Source organism: Carcharodon carcharias (genome assembly GCF_017639515.1).
Source record: "Carcharodon carcharias isolate sCarCar2 chromosome 24 unlocalized genomic scaffold, sCarCar2.pri SUPER_24_unloc_6, whole genome shotgun sequence".
Lineage (NCBI taxonomy): Eukaryota > Metazoa > Chordata > Chondrichthyes > Lamniformes > Lamnidae > Carcharodon > Carcharodon carcharias.
The window spans coordinates 405,480-424,133 of record NW_024470619.1 but is presented as its reverse complement, the minus strand read 5'-3'; positions in this window follow the sequence as shown (position 1 = coordinate 424,133).

Below are 18,654 nucleotides of genomic sequence, written 5' to 3'. Positions count from 1 at the left end.
TGTCTGTAAATGATCCAGCATTCTGTCAGTCTGTAAATGATCCAGCACTCTCTCTCTCTCTGAGTGTAAATGATCCAGCACTCTGTCTGCCTGTAAATGATCCAGCAGTCTCTCTCTCTCTCTGTGTAAATGATCCAGCACTCTCTCTCTCTCTGTGTAAATGATCCAACTCTCTCCCTCTCTATGTAAATGATCCAGCACTCTCTCTCACTCTGTGTAAATGATCCAACACTCTCTCTCTCTCTCTGTGTAAATGATCCAGCGCTCTTTCTGTCTGTAAATGATCCAGCATTCTGTCATTCTGTAATTGATCCAGCACTCTCTCTCTCTCTCTGTGTAAATGATCCAGCACTCTCTCTCTCTGTGTAAATGATCCAACACTCTCTCTCTCTCTCTGTGTAAATGATCCAGCACTCTGACTGTAAATGATCCAACACTCTCTCTCTCTGTGTAAATGATCTAACACACTCTCTATCTGTGTTAATGATCCAGCACTCTGACTGTAAATGATCCAACACTCTCTCTCTCTGTGTAAATGATCCAGCACTCTCTCTCTCTCTCTCTGTGTAAATGATCCAGCACTCTCTCTCTGTGTGTAAATGATCCAGCACTCTCGCTCTCTCTGTAAATGATCCAACACTCTCTCTCTCTCTGTGTAAATGATCCAGCACTCTGACTGTCTGTAAATGATCCAACACTCTGTCTGTCTGTAAATGATCCAGCACTCTGTCTGTCTGTAAATGATCCAGCACTCTCTCGCTGTGTAAATGATCCAGCACTCTGTCTGCCTGTAAATGATCCAGCAGTCTCTCTCTCTCTGTGTAAATGATCCAGCACTCTCTCTCTCTCTGTGTAAATGATCCAAATCTCTCTCTCTCTATGTAAATGATCCAGCACTCTCTCTCACTCTGTGTAAATGATCCAACACTCTCTCTCTCTGTGTAAATGATCCAGCACTCTTTCTGTCTGTAAATTATCCAGCATTCTCTCGCTCTCTGTAAATGATCAAGCACTCTCTCTCTATCTCTGTGTAAATGATCCAACACTCTCTCTCTCTGTGTAAATGATCCAGCACTCTGACTGTAAATGATCCGACACTCTCTCTCTCTGTGTAAATGATCCAACACTCTCTCTCTATGTGTAAAAGATCCAGCACTCTCTCTCTCTGTGTAAATGATCCAGCACTCTTTCTGTCTGTAAATGATCCAGCACTCTCTCTCTCTCTGTGTAAATGATCCAGCACTCTCTCTCTCTCTGTAAATGATCCAACACTCTCTCTCTCTCTGTGTAAATGATCCAGCACTCTGACTGTCTGTAAATGATCCAACACTCTGTCTGTCTGTAAATGATCCAGCACTCTCTCTCTGTGTAAATGATTCAGCACTCTGTCTGCCTGTAAATGATCCAGCAGTCTCTCTCTCTCTCTCTGTGTAAATGATCCAGCACTCTCTCTCTCTCTGTAAATGATCCAACACTCTCTCTCTCTCTGTGTAAATGATCCAGCACTCTGACTGTCTGTAAATGATCCAACACTCTGTCTGTCTGTAAATGATCCAGCACTCTCTCTCTGTGTAAATGATTCAGCACTCTGTCTGCCTGTAAATGATCCAGCAGTCTCTCTCTCTATCTCTGTGTAAATGATCCAACACTCTCTCTCTGTGTAAATGATCCAGCACTCTCTCTCTCTGTGTAAATGATCCAGAACTCTGTCTGTCTGTAAATGATCCAGCATTCTGTCAGTCTGTAAATGATCCAGCACTCTCTCTCTCTGTGTAAATGATCCAGCACTCTCTCTCTCTGTGTAAATCCTGCAACACTCTCTCTCTCTCTCTGTGTAAATGATCCAGCACTCTGACTGTAAATGATCCAACACTCTCTCTCTCTGTGTAAATGATCCAACACTCTCTCTCTCTCTGTGTAAATGATCCAGCACTCTCTCTCTCTGTGTAAATGATCCAACACTCTCTCTCTCTCTGTGTAAATGATCTAACACACTCTCTTTCTGCGTAGATGATCCAGCATTCTCTCTCTCTGTGTAAATGATCCAGCACTCTGACTGTAAATGATCCAACACTCTCTCTCTCTGTGTAAATGATCCAACACTCTCTCTCTATGTGTAAAAGATCCAGCACTCTCTCTCTGTGTAAATGAACCAGCACTCTGTCTGCCTGTAAATGATCCAGCAGTCTCTCTCTCTCTCTGTGTAAATGATCCAGCACTCTCTCTCTCTCTGTGTAAATGATCCAACTCTCTCTCTCTCTATGTAAATGATCCAGCACTCTCTCTCACTCTGTGTAAATGATCCAACACTCTCTCTCTCTCTCTGTGTAAATGATCCAGCACTCTTTCTGTCTGTAAATGATCCAGCATTCTGTCAGTCTGTAATTGATCCAGCACTCTCTCTCTCTGTGTAAATGATCCAGCACTCTCGCTCTCTCTGTAGATGATCCAGCACTCTCTCTCTCTCTGTGTAAATGATCCAGCACTCTCTCTCTCTCTGTGTAAATGATCCAACACACACTCTCTCTCTCTCTGTAAATGATAAAGCACTCTGACTGTCTGTAAATGATCCAGCACTCTCTCTCTGTGTAAATGATCCAGCACTCTCTCTGCCTGTAAATGATCCAGCAGTCTCTCTCTCTCTCTCTGTGTAAATGATCCAGCACTCTCTCTCTGTGTGTAAATGATCCAGAACTCTGTCTGTCTGTAAATGATCCAGCATTCTGTCAGTCTGTAAATGATCCAGCACTCTCTCTCTCTCTCAGTGTAAATGATCCAGCACTCTCTTTCTCTGTGTAAATGATCCAACACTCTTTCTCTCTCTGTGTAAATGATCCAGCACTCTGACTGTAAATGATCCATCACTCTCACTCTCTGTGTAAATGCTCCAACACTCTCTCTCTCTGTGTAAATGATCCGCCACTCTGACTGTAAATGATCCATCACTCTCACTCTGTGTGTAAATGATCCAACACTCTCTCTCTCTGTGTAAATGTTCCAGCACTCTCTCTCTCTCTGTCTATGTGTAAAAGATTCAGCACTATCTCTCTTTGTGTAAATGATCCAGCACTCTGACTGTCTGTAAATGATCCAACTCTCTGTCTGTAAATGATCCAGCACTCTGTCTGTCTGTAAATGATCCAGCACTCTCTCTCTCTCTGTAGATGATCCAGCACTCTCTCTCTCTCTGTGTAAATGATCCAGCACTCTCTCTCTCTCTCTGTGTAAATGATCCAACACACACTCTCTCTCACTGTGTAAATGATCCGGCACTCTGACTGTCTGTAAATGATCCAACACTCTGTCTTTCTGTAAATGATCCAGCACTCTGTCTGTCTGTAAATGATCCAGCACTCTCTCTCTGTGTAAATGATCCAGCACTCTGTCTGCCTGTAAATGATCCAGAACTCTGTCTGTCTGTAAATGATCCAGCATTCTGTCAGTCTGTAAATGATCCAGCACTCTCTCTCTCTGTGTAAATGATCCAGCACTCTCTCTCTCTGTGTAAATCCTGCAACACTCTCTCTCTCTCTCTGTGTAAATGATCCAGCACTCTGACTGTAAATGATCCAACACTCTCTCTCTCTGTGTAAATGATCCAACACTCTCTCTCTCTCTGTGTAAATGATCCAGCACTCTCTCTCTCTGTGTAAATGATCCAACACTCTCTCTCTCTCTGTGTAAATGATCTAACACACTCTCTTTCTGCGTAGATGATCCAGCATTCTCTCTCTCTGTGTAAATGATCCAGCACTCTGACTGTAAATGATCCAACACTCTCTCTCTCTGTGTAAATGATCCAACACTCTCTCTCTATGTGTAAAAGATCCAGCACTCTCTCTCTGTGTAAATGAACCAGCACTCTGTCTGCCTGTAAATGATCCAGCAGTCTCTCTCTCTCTCTGTGTAAATGATCCAGCACTCTCTCTCTCTCTGTGTAAATGATCCAACTCTCTCTCTCTCTATGTAAATGATCCAGCACTCTCTCTCACTCTGTGTAAATGATCCAACACTCTCTCTCTCTCTCTGTGTAAATGATCCAGCACTCTTTCTGTCTGTAAATGATCCAGCATTCTGTCAGTCTGTAATTGATCCAGCACTCTCTCTCTCTGTGTAAATGATCCAGCACTCTCGCTCTCTCTGTAGATGATCCAGCACTCTCTCTCTCTCTGTGTAAATGATCCAGCACTCTCTCTCTCTCTGTGTAAATGATCCAACACACACTCTCTCTCTCTCTGTAAATGATAAAGCACTCTGACTGTCTGTAAATGATCCAGCACTCTCTCTCTGTGTAAATGATCCAGCACTCTCTCTGCCTGTAAATGATCCAGCAGTCTCTCTCTCTCTCTGTGTAAATGATCCAGCACTCTCTCTCTGTGTGTAAATGATCCAGAACTCTGTCTGTCTGTAAATGATCCAGCATTCTGTCAGTCTGTAAATGATCCAGCACTCTCTCTCTCTCTCAGTGTAAATGATCCAGCACTCTCTTTCTCTGTGTAAATGATCCAACACTCTTTCTCTCTCTGTGTAAATGATCCAGCACTCTGACTGTAAATGATCCATCACTCTCACTCTCTGTGTAAATGCTCCAACACTCTCTCTCTCTGTGTAAATGATCCGCCACTCTGACTGTAAATGATCCATCACTCTCACTCTGTGTGTAAATGATCCAACACTCTCTCTCTCTGTGTAAATGTTCCAGCACTCTCTCTCTCTCTGTCTATGTGTAAAAGATTCAGCACTATCTCTCTTTGTGTAAATGATCCAGCACTCTGACTGTCTGTAAATGATCCAACTCTCTGTCTGTAAATGATCCAGCACTCTGTCTGTCTGTAAATGATCCAGCACTCTCTCTCTCTCTGTAGATGATCCAGCACTCTCTCTCTCTCTGTGTAAATGATCCAGCACTCTCTCTCTCTCTCTGTGTAAATGATCCAACACACACTCTCTCTCACTGTGTAAATGATCCGGCACTCTGACTGTCTGTAAATGATCCAACACTCTGTCTTTCTGTAAATGATCCAGCACTCTGTCTGTCTGTAAATGATCCAGCACTCTCTCTCTGTGTAAATGATCCAGCACTCTGTCTGCCTGTAAATGATCCAGCAGTCTCTCTCTCTCTCTCTGTGTAAATGATCCAGCACTCTTTCTGTCTGTAAATAATCCAGCATTTTCTCGCTCTCTATAAATGATCAAGCACTCTCTCTCTATCTCTGTGTAAATGATCCAACACTCTCTCTCTCTGTGTAAATGATCCAGCACTCTCTCTCTGTGTAAATGATCCAAAACTCTGTCTGTAAATGATCCAGCATTCTGTCAGTCTGTAAATGATCCAGCACTCTCTCTCTCAGTGTAAATGATCCAGCACTCTCTTTCTCTGTGTAAATGATCCAACACTCTCTCTCTCTCTGTGTAAATGATCCACCACTCTGACTGTAAATGATCCATCACTCTCACTCTGTGTGTAAATGATCCAACACTCTCTCTCTCTGTGTAAATGTTCCAGCACTCTCTCTCTCTCTGTCTATGTGTAAAAGATCCAGCACTCTCTCTCTCTGTGTAAATGATCCAGCACTCTGACTGTCTGTAAATGATCCAACTCTCTGTCTGTAAAGGATCCAGCACTCTGTCTGCCTGTAAATGATCCAGCAGTCTCTCTCTCTCTGTGTAAATGATCCAGCACTCTCTCTCTCTGTGTAAATGATCCAACACTCTCTCTCTCTCTCTGTGTAAATGATCCAGCACTCTGACTGTCTGTAAATGATCCAACTCTCTGTCTGTCTGTAAATGATCTAGCACTCTGTCTGTCTGTAAATGATCCAGCACTCTCTCTCTGTGTAAATGATCCAGCACTCTGTCTGTCTGTAAATGATCCAGCACTCTCTCTCTCTCTGTGTAAATGATCAGGCACTCTCTCTCTCTCTGTGTAAATGATCCAGCCCTCTGTCTGTCCGTCAATGATCCAGCACTCTCTCTGTCTGTGTAAATGATCCAGCACTCTGCCTGTCTGTAAATGATCCAGCACTCTCTCTCTCTCTGTGTAAATGATCCATCACTCACTCTCTCTCTGGGTAAATGATCCAGTACTCTCTCTGTGTGTAAATAATCCAACACTCTGTCTGTCTGTAAATGATCCAGCACTCTGACTGTCTGTAAATGATCCAACACTCTGTCTGTCTGGAAATGATCCAGCACTCTGTCTGTCTGTAAATGATCCAGCACTCTCTCTCTGTGTAAATGATCCAGCAATCTGTCTGCCTGTAAATGATCCAGCAGTCTCTCTCTCTCTGTGTAAATGATCCTGCACTCTCTCTCTCTCTGTGTAAATGATCCAACTCTCTCTCTCTCTATGTAAATGATCCAGCACTCTCTCTCACTCTGTGTAAATGATCCAACACTCTCTCTCTCTCTCTGTGTAAATGATCCAGCACTCTTTCTGTCTGTAAATGATCCAGCATTCTCTCGCTCTCTATAAATGATCAAGCACTCTCTCTCTATCTCTGTGTAAATGATTCAACACTCTCTCTCTCTGCGTAAATGTTCCAGCACTCTCTCTCTCTGTGTAAATGATCCAGAACTCTGTCTGTCTGTAAATGATCCAGCATTCTGTCAGTCTGTAAATGATCCAGCACTCTCTCTCTCTCTCAGTGTAAATGATCCAGCAGTCTCTCTCTGTGTGTAAATGATCCAACATTCTCTCTCTCTCTGTGTAACTGATCCAGCACTCTGACTGTAAATGATCCAACACTCTCTCTCTCTGTGTAAATGATCAAACACTCTCTCACTCTCTGTGTAAATGATCCAGCACTCTCTCTATCTCTGTAAATGATCCAGCACTCTGTCTCTCTCTGTGTAAATGTTCCAGCACTCTCTCTCTCTCTCTCTATGTGTAAAAGATCCATCACTCTCTCTCTCTCTGTGTGAATGATCCAGCACTATCTCTCTCTCTGTGTAAATGTTCCAGCACTCTCTCTCTCTGTGTAAATCATCCAAAACTCTCTCTCTTACTCTGTAAATGATCCAGCACTCTCTCTCTCTGTGTAAATGATCCAGCAATCTCGCTCTTTCTGTGTAAATGATCCAGCACTCTCTCTGTGTGTAAATGAGCCAGCACTCTCTCTCTCTCTGTGTAAATGATCCAGCACTCTCTCTCTTTGTAAATGATCCAGCACTCTCTCTCTCTTTGTAAATGATCCAACACTCTCTCTCTCTCTGTGTAAATGATCCAGCACTCTGACTGTCTGTAAATGATCCAACTCTCTGTCTGTCTGTTAATGATCCAGCACTTTGTCTGTCTGTAAATGATCCAGCACTCTCTCTCTCTGTGTAAAAGATCCAACACTCTCTCTCTCTTTGTAAATTATCCAGCACTCTCTCTCTCTCTGTGTAAATGATCCAGCACTCCCTCTCTCTGTGTAAATGATCCATCACTCTTTCTGTCTGTAAATGATCCAGCACTCTCTCTCTCTCTCTGTGTAAATGATCCAGCACTCTCTCTCTCTCTGTGTAAATGATCCAGCACTCTCTCTCTCTCTGTAGATGATCCAGCACTCTCTCTCTCTCTGTGTAAATGATCCAGCACTCTCTCTCTCTGTGTAAATGATCCAACACTCTCTCTCTCTCTCTGTGTAAATGATCCAGCACTCTGACTGTCTGTAATTGATCCAACACTCTGTCTGTCTGTAAATGATCCAGCACTCTGTCTGTCTGTAAATGATCCAGCACTCTCTCTCTGTGTAAATGATCCAGCACTCTGTCTGCCTGTAAATGATCCAGCAGTCTCTCTCTCTCCCATTGTAAATAATCCAGCACTCTCTCTCTCTCTGTGTAAATGATCCAACACTCTCTCTCTCTCGATATAAATGATCCATCACTCTCTATCTCTCTCTGTGTAAATGATTCAACACTCTCTCTCTCTGTGTAAATGATCCAGCACTCTTTCTGTCTGTAAATGATCCAGCATTCTCTCGCTCTCTATAAATAATCAAGCACTCTCTCTCTATCTCTGTGTAAATGATTCAACACTCTCTCTCTCTGTGTAAATGATCCAGCACTCTCTCTCTCTGTGTAAATGATCCAGAACTCTGTCTGTCTGTAAATGATCCAGCATTCTGTCAGTCTGTAAATGATCCAGCACTCTCTCTCTCTCAGTGTAAATGATCCAGCACTCTCTCTCTGTGTGTAAATGATCCAACACTCTCTCTCTCTCTGTGTAAATGATCCAGCACTCTGTCTCTCTCTGTGTAAATGTTCCAGCACTCTCTCTCTCTGTGTAAATCATCCAACACTCTCTCTCTCCGTGTAAATGATCCAGCACTCTGACTGTCTGTAAATGTTCCAGCACTCTCTCTCTCTGTGTAAATCATCCAACACTCTCTCTCTCTCTGTGTAAATGATCCAGCAATCTGACTGTCTGTAAATGATCCAACACTCTGTCTGTCTGTAAATGATCCAGCACTCTGTCTGTCTGTAAATGATCCAGCACTCTCTCTCTGTGTAAATGATCCAGCACTCTGTCTGCCTGTAAATGATCCAGCAGTCTCTCTCTCTCCCTGTGTAAATAATCCAGCACTCTCTCTCTCTCTCTGTGTGTAAATGATCCAACACTCTCTCTCTCTCTATATAAATGATCCATCACTCTCTATCTCTCTCTGTGTAAATGATTCAACACTCTCTCTCTCTCTGTGTAAATGATCCAGCACTCTTTCTGTCTGTAAATGATCCAGCATTCTCTCGCTCTCTATAAATGATCAAGCACTCTCTCTCTATCTCTGTGTAAATGATTCAACACTCTCTCTCTCTGTGTAAATGATCCAGCACTCTCTCTCTCTGTGTAAATGATCCAGAACTCTGTCAGTCTGTAAATGATCCAGCACTCTCTCTCTCTCAGTGTAAATGATCCAGCACTCTCTCTCTGTGTGTAAATGATCCAACACTCTCTCTCTCTCTGTGTAAATGATCCAGCACTCTGACTGTAAATGATCCAACACTATCTCTCTCTGTGTAAATGATCCAACACTCTCTCACTCTCTGTGTAAATGATCCAGCACTCTCTCTATCTATGTAAATGATCCAGCACTCTGTCTCTCTCTGTGTAAATGTTCCAGCACTCTCTCTCTCTCTCTCTATGTGTAAAAGATCCATCAATCTCTCTCTCTCTGTGTAAATGATCCAGCACTCTGTCTCTCTCTGTGTAAATGTTCCAGCACTCTCTCTCTCTGTGTAAATCATCCAACACTCTCTCTCTCCGTGTAAATGATCCAGCACTCTGACTGTCTGTAAATGTTCCAGCACTCTCTCTCTCTGTGTAAATCTTCCAACACTCTCTCTCTCTCTGTGTAAATGATCCAGCAATCTGACTGTCTGTAAATGATCCACTCTCTGTCTGTCTGTAAATGATCCAGCACTCTGTCTGTCTGTAAATGATCCAGCACTCTCTCCCTCTCTGTGTAAATGATCCAGCATTCTCTCTCTCTCTGTGTAAATGATCCAACACTCTCTCTCTCACTATGTAAATGATCCAGCAATCTGTCAGTCTGTAAATGTTCCATCACTCTCTCTCTCTGTGTAAATCATCCAAAACTCTCTCTCTTACTCTGTAAATGATCCAGCACTCTCTCTCTCTGTGTAAATGATCCAGCAATCTCGCTCTTTCTGTGTAAATGATCCAGCACTTTCTCTCTCTGTGTAAATCATCCAAAACTCTCTCTCTTACTCTGTAAATGATCGAGCACTCTCTCTCTCTGTGTAAATGATCCAGCAATCTCGCTCTTTCTGTGTAAATGATCCAGCACTCTCTCTCTCTCTGTGTAAATGATCCAGCACTCTCTCTATCTCTGTGTAAAAGATCCAGCATTCTCTCTCTCTGTGTAAATGATCCAGCACTCTGTCTGTAAATGATCCAACACTCTCTCTCTCTGTGTGTAAATGATCCAGCACTCTCTCTCCAAGTGTAAATGATCCAGCACTCTCTCTCTCTCTGTAGATGATCCAGCACTCTCTCTCTCTCTGTGTAAATGATCCAGCACTCTCTCTCTCTCTGTGTAAATGATCCAACACACACTCTCTCTCTCTGTGTAAATGATCCAGCACTCTGACTGTCTGTAAATGATACAACACTCTGTCTGTCTGTAAATGATCCAGCACTCTGTCTGTCTGTAAATGATCCAGCACTCTCTCTCTGTGTAAATGATCCAGCACTCTGTCTGCCTGTAAATGATCCAGCAGTCTCTCTCTCTCTCGCTGTGTAAATGATCCAGCACTCATTCTGTCTGTAAATGATCCAGCATTCTCTCACTCTCTGTAAATGATCAAGCACTCTCTCTCTATCTCTGTGTAAATGATCCAACACTCTCTCTCTCTGTGTAAATGATCCAGCACTCTCTCTCTCTGTGTAAATGATCCAGAACTCTGTCTGTAAATGATCCAGCATTCTGTCAGTCTGTAAATGATCCAGCACTCTCTCTCTCTCAGTGTAAATGATCCAGCACTCTCTTTCTCTGTGTAAATGATCCAACACTCTCTCTCTCTCTGTGTAAATGATCCAGCACTCTGACTGTAAATGATCCATCACTCTCACTCTGTGTGTAAATGATCCAACACTCTCTCTCTCTGTGTAAATGATCCACCACTCTGACTGTAAATGATCCATCACTCTCACTCTGTGTGTAAATGATCCAACACTCTCTCTCTCTGTGTAAATGTTCCAGCACTCTCTCTCTCTGTCTATGTTTAAAAGATCCAGCACCCTCCCTCTCTGTGTAAATGATCCAGCACTCTGACTGTTTGTAAATGTTCCAACTCTCTGTCTGTAAATGATCCAGCACTCTGTCTGTCTGTAAATGATCCAGCACTCTGTCTGTCTGTAAATGATCCAGCAGTCTCTCTCTCTCTGTGTAAATGATCCAGCACTCTCTCTCTCTCTGTGTAAATGATCCAACACTCTCTCTCTCTCTGTGTAAATGATCCAGCACTCTGACTGTCGGTAAATGATCCAACTCTCTGTCTGTCTGTAAATGATCTAGCACTCTGTCTGTCTGTAAATGATCCAGCACTCTCTCTCTCTGTGTAAATGATCCAACACTCTGTCTCTCTCTATGTAAATGATCCAGCACTCTGTCTGTCTGTAAATGATCCAGCACTCTCTCACTCTGTGTAAATGATCCAACACTCTCTCTCTCTTTGTAAATGATCCAGCACTCTCTCTCTGTCTATGTAAATGATCCAGCACTCTCTCTCTCTCTGTGTAAATGATCCAACACTCTCTCTCTCTGTGTAAATGATCCAGCACTCGGACTGTCTGTAAATGATCCAGCACTCTCTCTCTCTCTGTGTAAATGATCCAGCACTCTCTCTCTCTGTGTAAATGATCCATCACTCTTTCTGTCTGTAAATGATCCAGCACTCTCTCTCTCTCTCTGTGTAAATGATCCAGCACTTTCTCTCTCTCTGCAGATGATCCAACACTCTCTCTCTCTCTGTGTAAATGATCCAGCACTCTCTCTCTCTGTGTAAATGATCCAGCACTCTGACTGTAAATGATCCAACACTCTCTCTCTCTGTGTAAATGATCCATTACTCTGACTGTAATTGATCCAACACTCTCTCTGACTGTGTAAATGATCCAACACTCTCTCTCTATGTGTAAAAGATCCAGCACTCTCTCTCTCTGTGTAAATGATCCAGCACTCTCTCTCTCTTTGTAAATGATCCAACACTCTTTCTGTCTGTAAATGATCCAGCACTCTCTCTCTCTGTGTGTAAATGATCCAGCACTCTCTCTCCAAGTGTAAATGATCCAGCACTCTCTCTCTCTCTGTAGATGATCCAGCACTCTCTCTCTCTCTGTGTAAATGATCCAGCACTCTCTCTCTCTCTGTGTAAATGATCCAACACACACTCTCTCTCTCTGTGTAAATGATCCAGCACTCTGACTGTCTGTAAATGATCCAACACTCTGTCTGTCTGTAAATGATCCAGCACTCTGTCTGTCTGTAAATGATCCAGCACTCTCTCTCTGTGTAAATGATCCAGCACTCTGTCTGCCTGAAAATGATCCAGCAGTCTCTCTCTCTCTTGCTGTGTAAATGATCCAGCACTCTTTCTGTCTGTAAATGATCCAGCATTCTCTCGCTCTCTGTAAATGATCAAGCACTCTCTCTCTATCTCTGTGTAAATGATCCAACACTCTCTCTCTCTGTGTAAATGATCCAGCACTCTCTCTCTCTGTGTAAATGATCCAGAACTCTGTCTGTAAATGATCCAGCATTCTGTCAGTCTGTAAATGATCCAGCACTCTCTCTCTCTCAGTGTAAATGATCCAGCACTCTCTTTCTCTGTGTAAATGATCCAACACTCTCTCTCTCTCTGTGTAAATGATCCAGCACTCTGACTGTAAATGATCCATCACTCTCACTCTGTGTGTAAATGATCCAACACTCTCTCTCTCTGTGTAAATGATCCACCACTCTGACTGTAAATGATCCATCTCTCTCACTCTGTGTGTAAATGATCCAACACTCTCTCTCTCTGTGTAAATGTTCCAGCACTCTCTCTCTCTCTGTCTATGTGTAAAAGATCCAGCACCCTCTCTCTCTGTGTAAATGATCCAGCACTCTGACTGTCTGTAAATGATCCAACCCTCTGTCTGTAAATGATCCAGCACTCTGTCTGTCTGTAAATGATCCAGCAGTCTCTCTCTCTCTGTGTAAATGATCCAGCACTCTCTCTCTCTGTGTAAATGATCCAACACTCTCTCTCTCTCTGTGTTATTGATCCAGCACTCTGACTGTCGGTAAATGATCCAACTCTCTGTCTGTCTGTAAATGATCTAGCACTCTGTCTGTCTGTAAATGATCCAGCACTCTCTCTCTCTCTGTGTAAATGATCCAGCACTCTCTCCCTCTCTGTGTAAATGATCCAGCCCTCTGTGTGTCCGTCAATGATCCAGCACTTTCTCTGTCTGTGTAAATGATCCAGCACTCTGCCTGTCTGTAAATGATCCAGCACTCTCTCTGTCTGTGTAAATGATCCAGTACTCTCTCTGTGTGTAAATAATCCAACACTCTGTCTGTCTGTAAATGATCCAACACTCTCTCTCTCTCTGTGTAAATGATCCAGCACTCTGACTGTCTGTAAATGATCCAACTCTCTGTCTGTCTGTAAATGATCTAGCACTCTGTCTGTCTGTAAATGATCCAGCACTCTCTCTCTGTGAAAATGATCCAGCACTCTGTCTGTCTGTAAATGATCCAGCACTCTCTCTCTCTCTGTGTAAATGATCCAGCACTCTCTCTCTCTCTGTGTAAATGATCCAGCCCTCTGTCTGTCCGTCAATGATCCAGCACTCTCTCTGTCTGTGTAAATGATCCAGTAATCTCTCTCTGTGTGTAAATGATCCAACTCTCTGTCTGTCTGTAAATGATCCAGCACTCTGTCTGCCTGTAAATGATCCAGCAGTCTCTCTCTCTCTCTGTGTAAATGATCCAGCACTCTCTCTCTCTGTGTGTAAATGATCCAACTCTCTCTCTCTCTCTCTGTGTAAATGATCCAGCACTCTTTCTGTCTGTAAATGATCCAGCATTCTCTCGCTCTCTGTAAATGATCAAGCACTCTCTCTCTATCTCTGTGTAAATGATCCAACACTCTCTCTCTCTGTGTAAATGATCCAGCACTCTCTCTCTCTGTGTAAATGATCCAGAACTCTGTCTGTCTGTAAATGATCCAGCATTCTGTCAGTCTGTAAATGATCCAGCACTCTCTCTCTCTCAGTGTAAATGATCCAGCACTCTCTCTCTGTGTGTAAATGATCCAACACTCTCTCTCTCTGTGTAAATGATCCAGCACTCTGACTGTAAATGATCCAACACTCTCTCTCTCTGTGTAAATGATCCAACACTCTCTCACTCTCTGTGTAAATGATCCAGCACTCTCTCTATCTATGTAAATGATACAGCACTCTGTCTCTCTCTGTGTAAATGTTCCAGCACTCTCTCTCTCTCTCTCTATGTGTAAAAGATCCATCACTCTCTCTCTCTCTGTGTAAATGATCCAGCACTATCTCTCTCTCTGTGTAAATGTTCCAGCACTCTCTCTCTCTGTGTAAATCATACAAAACTCTCTCTCTTACTCTGTAAATGATCCAGCACTCTCTCTCTCTGTGTAAATGATCCAGCAATCTCGCTCTTTCTGTGTAAATGATCCAGCACTCTCTCTCTGTGTAAATGATCCAGCACTCTCTCTCTCTCTGTGTAAAAGATCCAGCACTCTCTCTCTCTGTGTAAATGATCCAGCACTCTCTCTCTCTTTGTAAATGAACCAGCACTCTCTCTCTCTCTCTGTAAATGATCCAACTCTGTCTCTCTCTGTGTAAATGATCCAGCACTCTGACTGTCTGTAAACGATCCAACTCTCTGTCTGTCTGTTAATGATCCAGCACTTTGTCTGTCTGTTAATGATCCAGCACTCTCTCTCTGTGTAAATGATCCAGCACTCTCTCTCTCTTTGTGTAAATGATCCAACACTCTCTCTCTCTCTATGTAAATGATCCAGCACTCTGTCTGTCATTAAATGATCCAACACTCTCTCTCTGTGTAAATGATCCAACACTCTCTCTCTCTTTGTAAATGATCCAGCACTCTCTCTCCCTCTGTGTAAATGATCCTGCACTCTCTCTCTCTCACTGTGTAAGTGATCCAACACTCTCTCTCTGTGTAAATGATCCAGCACTCGGACTGTCTGTAAATGATCCAGCACTCTCTCTCTCTCTCTGTGTAAATGTTCCAGCACTCTCTCTCTTTCTGTGTAAATGAGCCATCACTCTTTCTGTCTGTAAATGATCCAGCACTCTCTCTCTCTCTCTCTGTGTAAATGATCCAGCACTATCTCTCTCTCTGTTTAAATGTTCCAGCACTCTCTCTCTCTGTGTAAATCATCCAAACTCTCTCTCTTACTCTGTAAATGATCCAGCACTCTCTCTCTCTGTGTAAATGATCCAGCAATCTCGCTCTTTCTGTGTAAATGATCCAGCACTCTCTCTCTGTGTAAATGATCCAGCACTCTCTCTCTCTCTGTGTAAAAGATCCAGCACTCTCTCTCTCTGTGTAAATGATCCAGCACTCTCTCTCTCTTTGTAAATGATCCAGCACTCTCTCTCTCTCTCTGTAAGTGATCCAACTCTCTCTCTCTCTCTGTGTAAATGATCCAGCACTCTGACTGTCTGTAAACGATCCAACTCTCTGTCTGTCTGTTAATGATCCAGCACTTTGTCTGTTCTTTAATGATCCAGCACTCTCTCTCTGTGTAAATGATCCAGCACTCTCTCTCTCTGTGTAAATGATCCAACACTCTCTCTCTCTCTATGTAAGTGATCCAGCACTCTGTCTGTCATTAAATGATCCAACACTCTCTCTCTGTGTAAATGATCCAACACTCTCTCTCTCTTTGTAAATGATCCAGCACTCTCTCTCTCTCTGTGTAAATGATCCAGCACTCTCTCTCTCACTGTGTAAGTGATCCAACACTCTCTCTCTGTGTAAATGATCCAGCACTCGGACTGTCTGTAAATGATCCAGCACTCTCTCTCTCTCTGTGTAAATGTTCCAGCACTCTCTCTCTCTCTGTGTAAATGATCCATCACTCTTTCTGTCTGTAAATGATCCAGCACTCTCTCTCTCTCTCTCTGTGTAAATGATCCAGCCCTCTCTCTCTCTCTGTGTAAATGATCCAGCACTCTCTCTCTCTGTGTAAATGATCCAACACTCTCTCTCTCTCTGTGTGTAAATGATCCAGCACTCTGACTGTCTGTAATTGATCCAACACTCTGTCTGTCTGTAAATGATCCAGCACTCTCTCTCTCTCAATATAAATGATCCAGCACTCTCTCTCTCTCTCTGTGTAAATGATTCAACACTCTCTCTCTCTCTCTGTGTAAATGATCCAGCACTCTTTCTGTCTGTAAATGATCCAGCATTCTCTCGTTCTCTATAAATGATCAAGCACTCTCTCTCTATCTCTGTGTAAATGATTCAACACTCTCTCTCTCTGTGTAAATGATCCAGCACTCTCTCTCTCTCTGTGTAAAAGATCCAGCACTCTCTCTCTCTGTGTAAATGATCCAGCACTCTCTCTCTGTTTGTAAATGATCCAGCACTCTCTCTCTCTCTCTGTAAATGATCCAACTCTCTCTCTCTCTCTGTGTAAATGATCCAGCACTCTGACTGTCTGTAAACGATCCAACTCTCTGTCTGTCTGTTAATGATCCAGCACTTTGTCTGTCTGTTAATGATCCAGCACTCTCTCTCTGTGTAAATGATCCAGCACTCTCTCTCTCTCTGTGTAAATGATCCAACACTCTCTCTCTCTCTATGTAAATGATCCAGCACTCTGTCTGTCATTAAATGATCCAACACTCTCTCTCTGTGTAAATGATCCAACACTCTCTCTCTCTTTGTAAATGATCCAGCACTCTCTCTCTCTCTGTGTAAATGATCCAGCACTCTCTCTCTCACTGTGTAAGTGATCCAACACTCTCTCTCTGTGTAAATGATCCAGCACTCGGACTGTCTGTAAATGATCCAGCACTCTCTCTCTCTCTGTGTAAATGTTCCAGCACTCTCTCTCTCTCTGTGTAAATGATCCATCACTCTTTCTGTCTGTAAATGATCCAGCTCTCTGTCTGTCTGTAAATGTTCCAGCACTCTCTCTCTGTGTAAATGATCCAGCACTCTGTCTGCCTGTAAATGATTCAGCAGTCTCTCTCTCTCTCTCTGTGTAAATGATCCAGCGCTCTCTCTCTCTGTGTAAATGATCCAGCACTCTCTCTCTCTCTGTGTAAATGATCCAGCACTCTCTCTCCCTATCTGTGTAAATGATCCAGCAATCTCTCTCTCCCTGTGTAAATGATCCAGCACTCTCTCTCTCTCTGTGTAAATGATCCAGCACTCTCTATCTCTGTGTAGATGAACCAGCACTCTCTCCCTCCCTGTGTAAATGATCAAGCACTCTCTGTATCTCTCTATATGTTTAAATGATCCAGCAATTTCTCACTGTAAATGATCCAGAACTCTCTCTCTCTCTGTGTAAATGATGCAGCACTCTCTGTGTGTAAATGATCCAGTGCTCTCTCTCTCTGTAAATGATCCAGCACTCTCTCTCTCCCTTTGTAAATGATCCAGCACTCTCTCTCTCTCTCTCTGTGTGGATGATCCAGCACTCTCTCTCTCTGTGTACATGATCCAACACTCTCTCTCTCTCTCTGCGTAAATGATCCAACACTCTCTCTCTCTGTGTAAATGATCCAGGACACTCTCTCTCTCTCTGTAAATGATCCAGCACTCTATCTCTCTCTCTCTCCCTCTGTGTAAATGATCCAGCACTCTCTATCTCTGTGTAGATGAAACAGCACTCTCTCCCTCCCTGTGTAAATGATCATGCACTCTCTGTATCTCTCTATATGTGTAAATGATCCAGCAATCTCTCATTGTAAATGATCCAGCACTCTCTCTCTCTCTTGTGTAAATGATCCAGTGCTCTCTCTCTCTGTAAATGATCCAGCACTCTCTCTCTCCCCTGTGTAAATGATCCAGCACTCTCTCTCTCTCTGTGTAAATGATCCAGCACTCACTCTCTCTGTGTAAAATATCCAACAATCTCTCTCTCTGTGTAAATGATCCAGGACACTCACTCTCTCTGTTAAATGATCCAGCACTCTCTCTCTCTCTGTAAATGATCCGACACTCTTTGTGTGTAAATGATCCAGCACTCTCTCTTGTATAAATGATCCATCACTCTCTATCTCTGTGTAGATGAACCAGCACTCTCTCCCTCCCTGTGTAAATGATCAAGCACTCTCTGTATCTCTCTATATGTTTAAATGATCCAGCAATTTCTCACTGTAAATGATCCAGAACTCTCTCTCTCTCTGTGTAAATGATGCAGCACTCTCTCTTGTGTAAATGATCCAGTGCTCTCTCTCTCTGTAAATGATCCAGCACTCTCTCTCTCCCTTTGTAAATGATCCAGCACTCTCTCTCTCTCTCTCTGTGTGGATGATCCAGCACTCTCTCTCTCTGTGTACATGATCCAACACTCTCTCTCTCTCTGCGTAAATGATCCAACACTCTCTCTCTCTGTGTAAATGATCCAGCACTCTCTCTCTCTCTGTAAATGATCCGACACTCTTTGTGTGTAAATGATCCAGCACTCTCTCTTGTATAAATGATCCATCACTCTCTCTCTCTGTTTAAATGATCCAGCACTCTCTCTCTCTTTCTATGTGTGTAAATTATCCAGCACTCTGTCTCTCTCTATTCCCTCTGTGAAAATGGTTCCAGCACTCTCTCTTTGTGTACATGATCCAGCAATCACTGTCTCTCGCTATATGTGTAAATGATCCAGCACTCTCTATCTCTCTGTGTAATTATTCCAGCACTCTCTCTCTCTGTGTAAATGATCCAGCACTCTCTCTCTCTTTGTACATGTTCCTGCACTCTCTCGCTCTCTCTGTGTAAATGATCCAGCACTCTCTCTCTCTTTGTACATGATCCTGCACTCTCTCGCTCTCTCTGTGCAAATGATCCAGCATTCTCTCTCTCTCTGTGTAAATAATCATGCACTGTCTCTCACTCTCTGTGTAAATGATCCAACACACTCTCT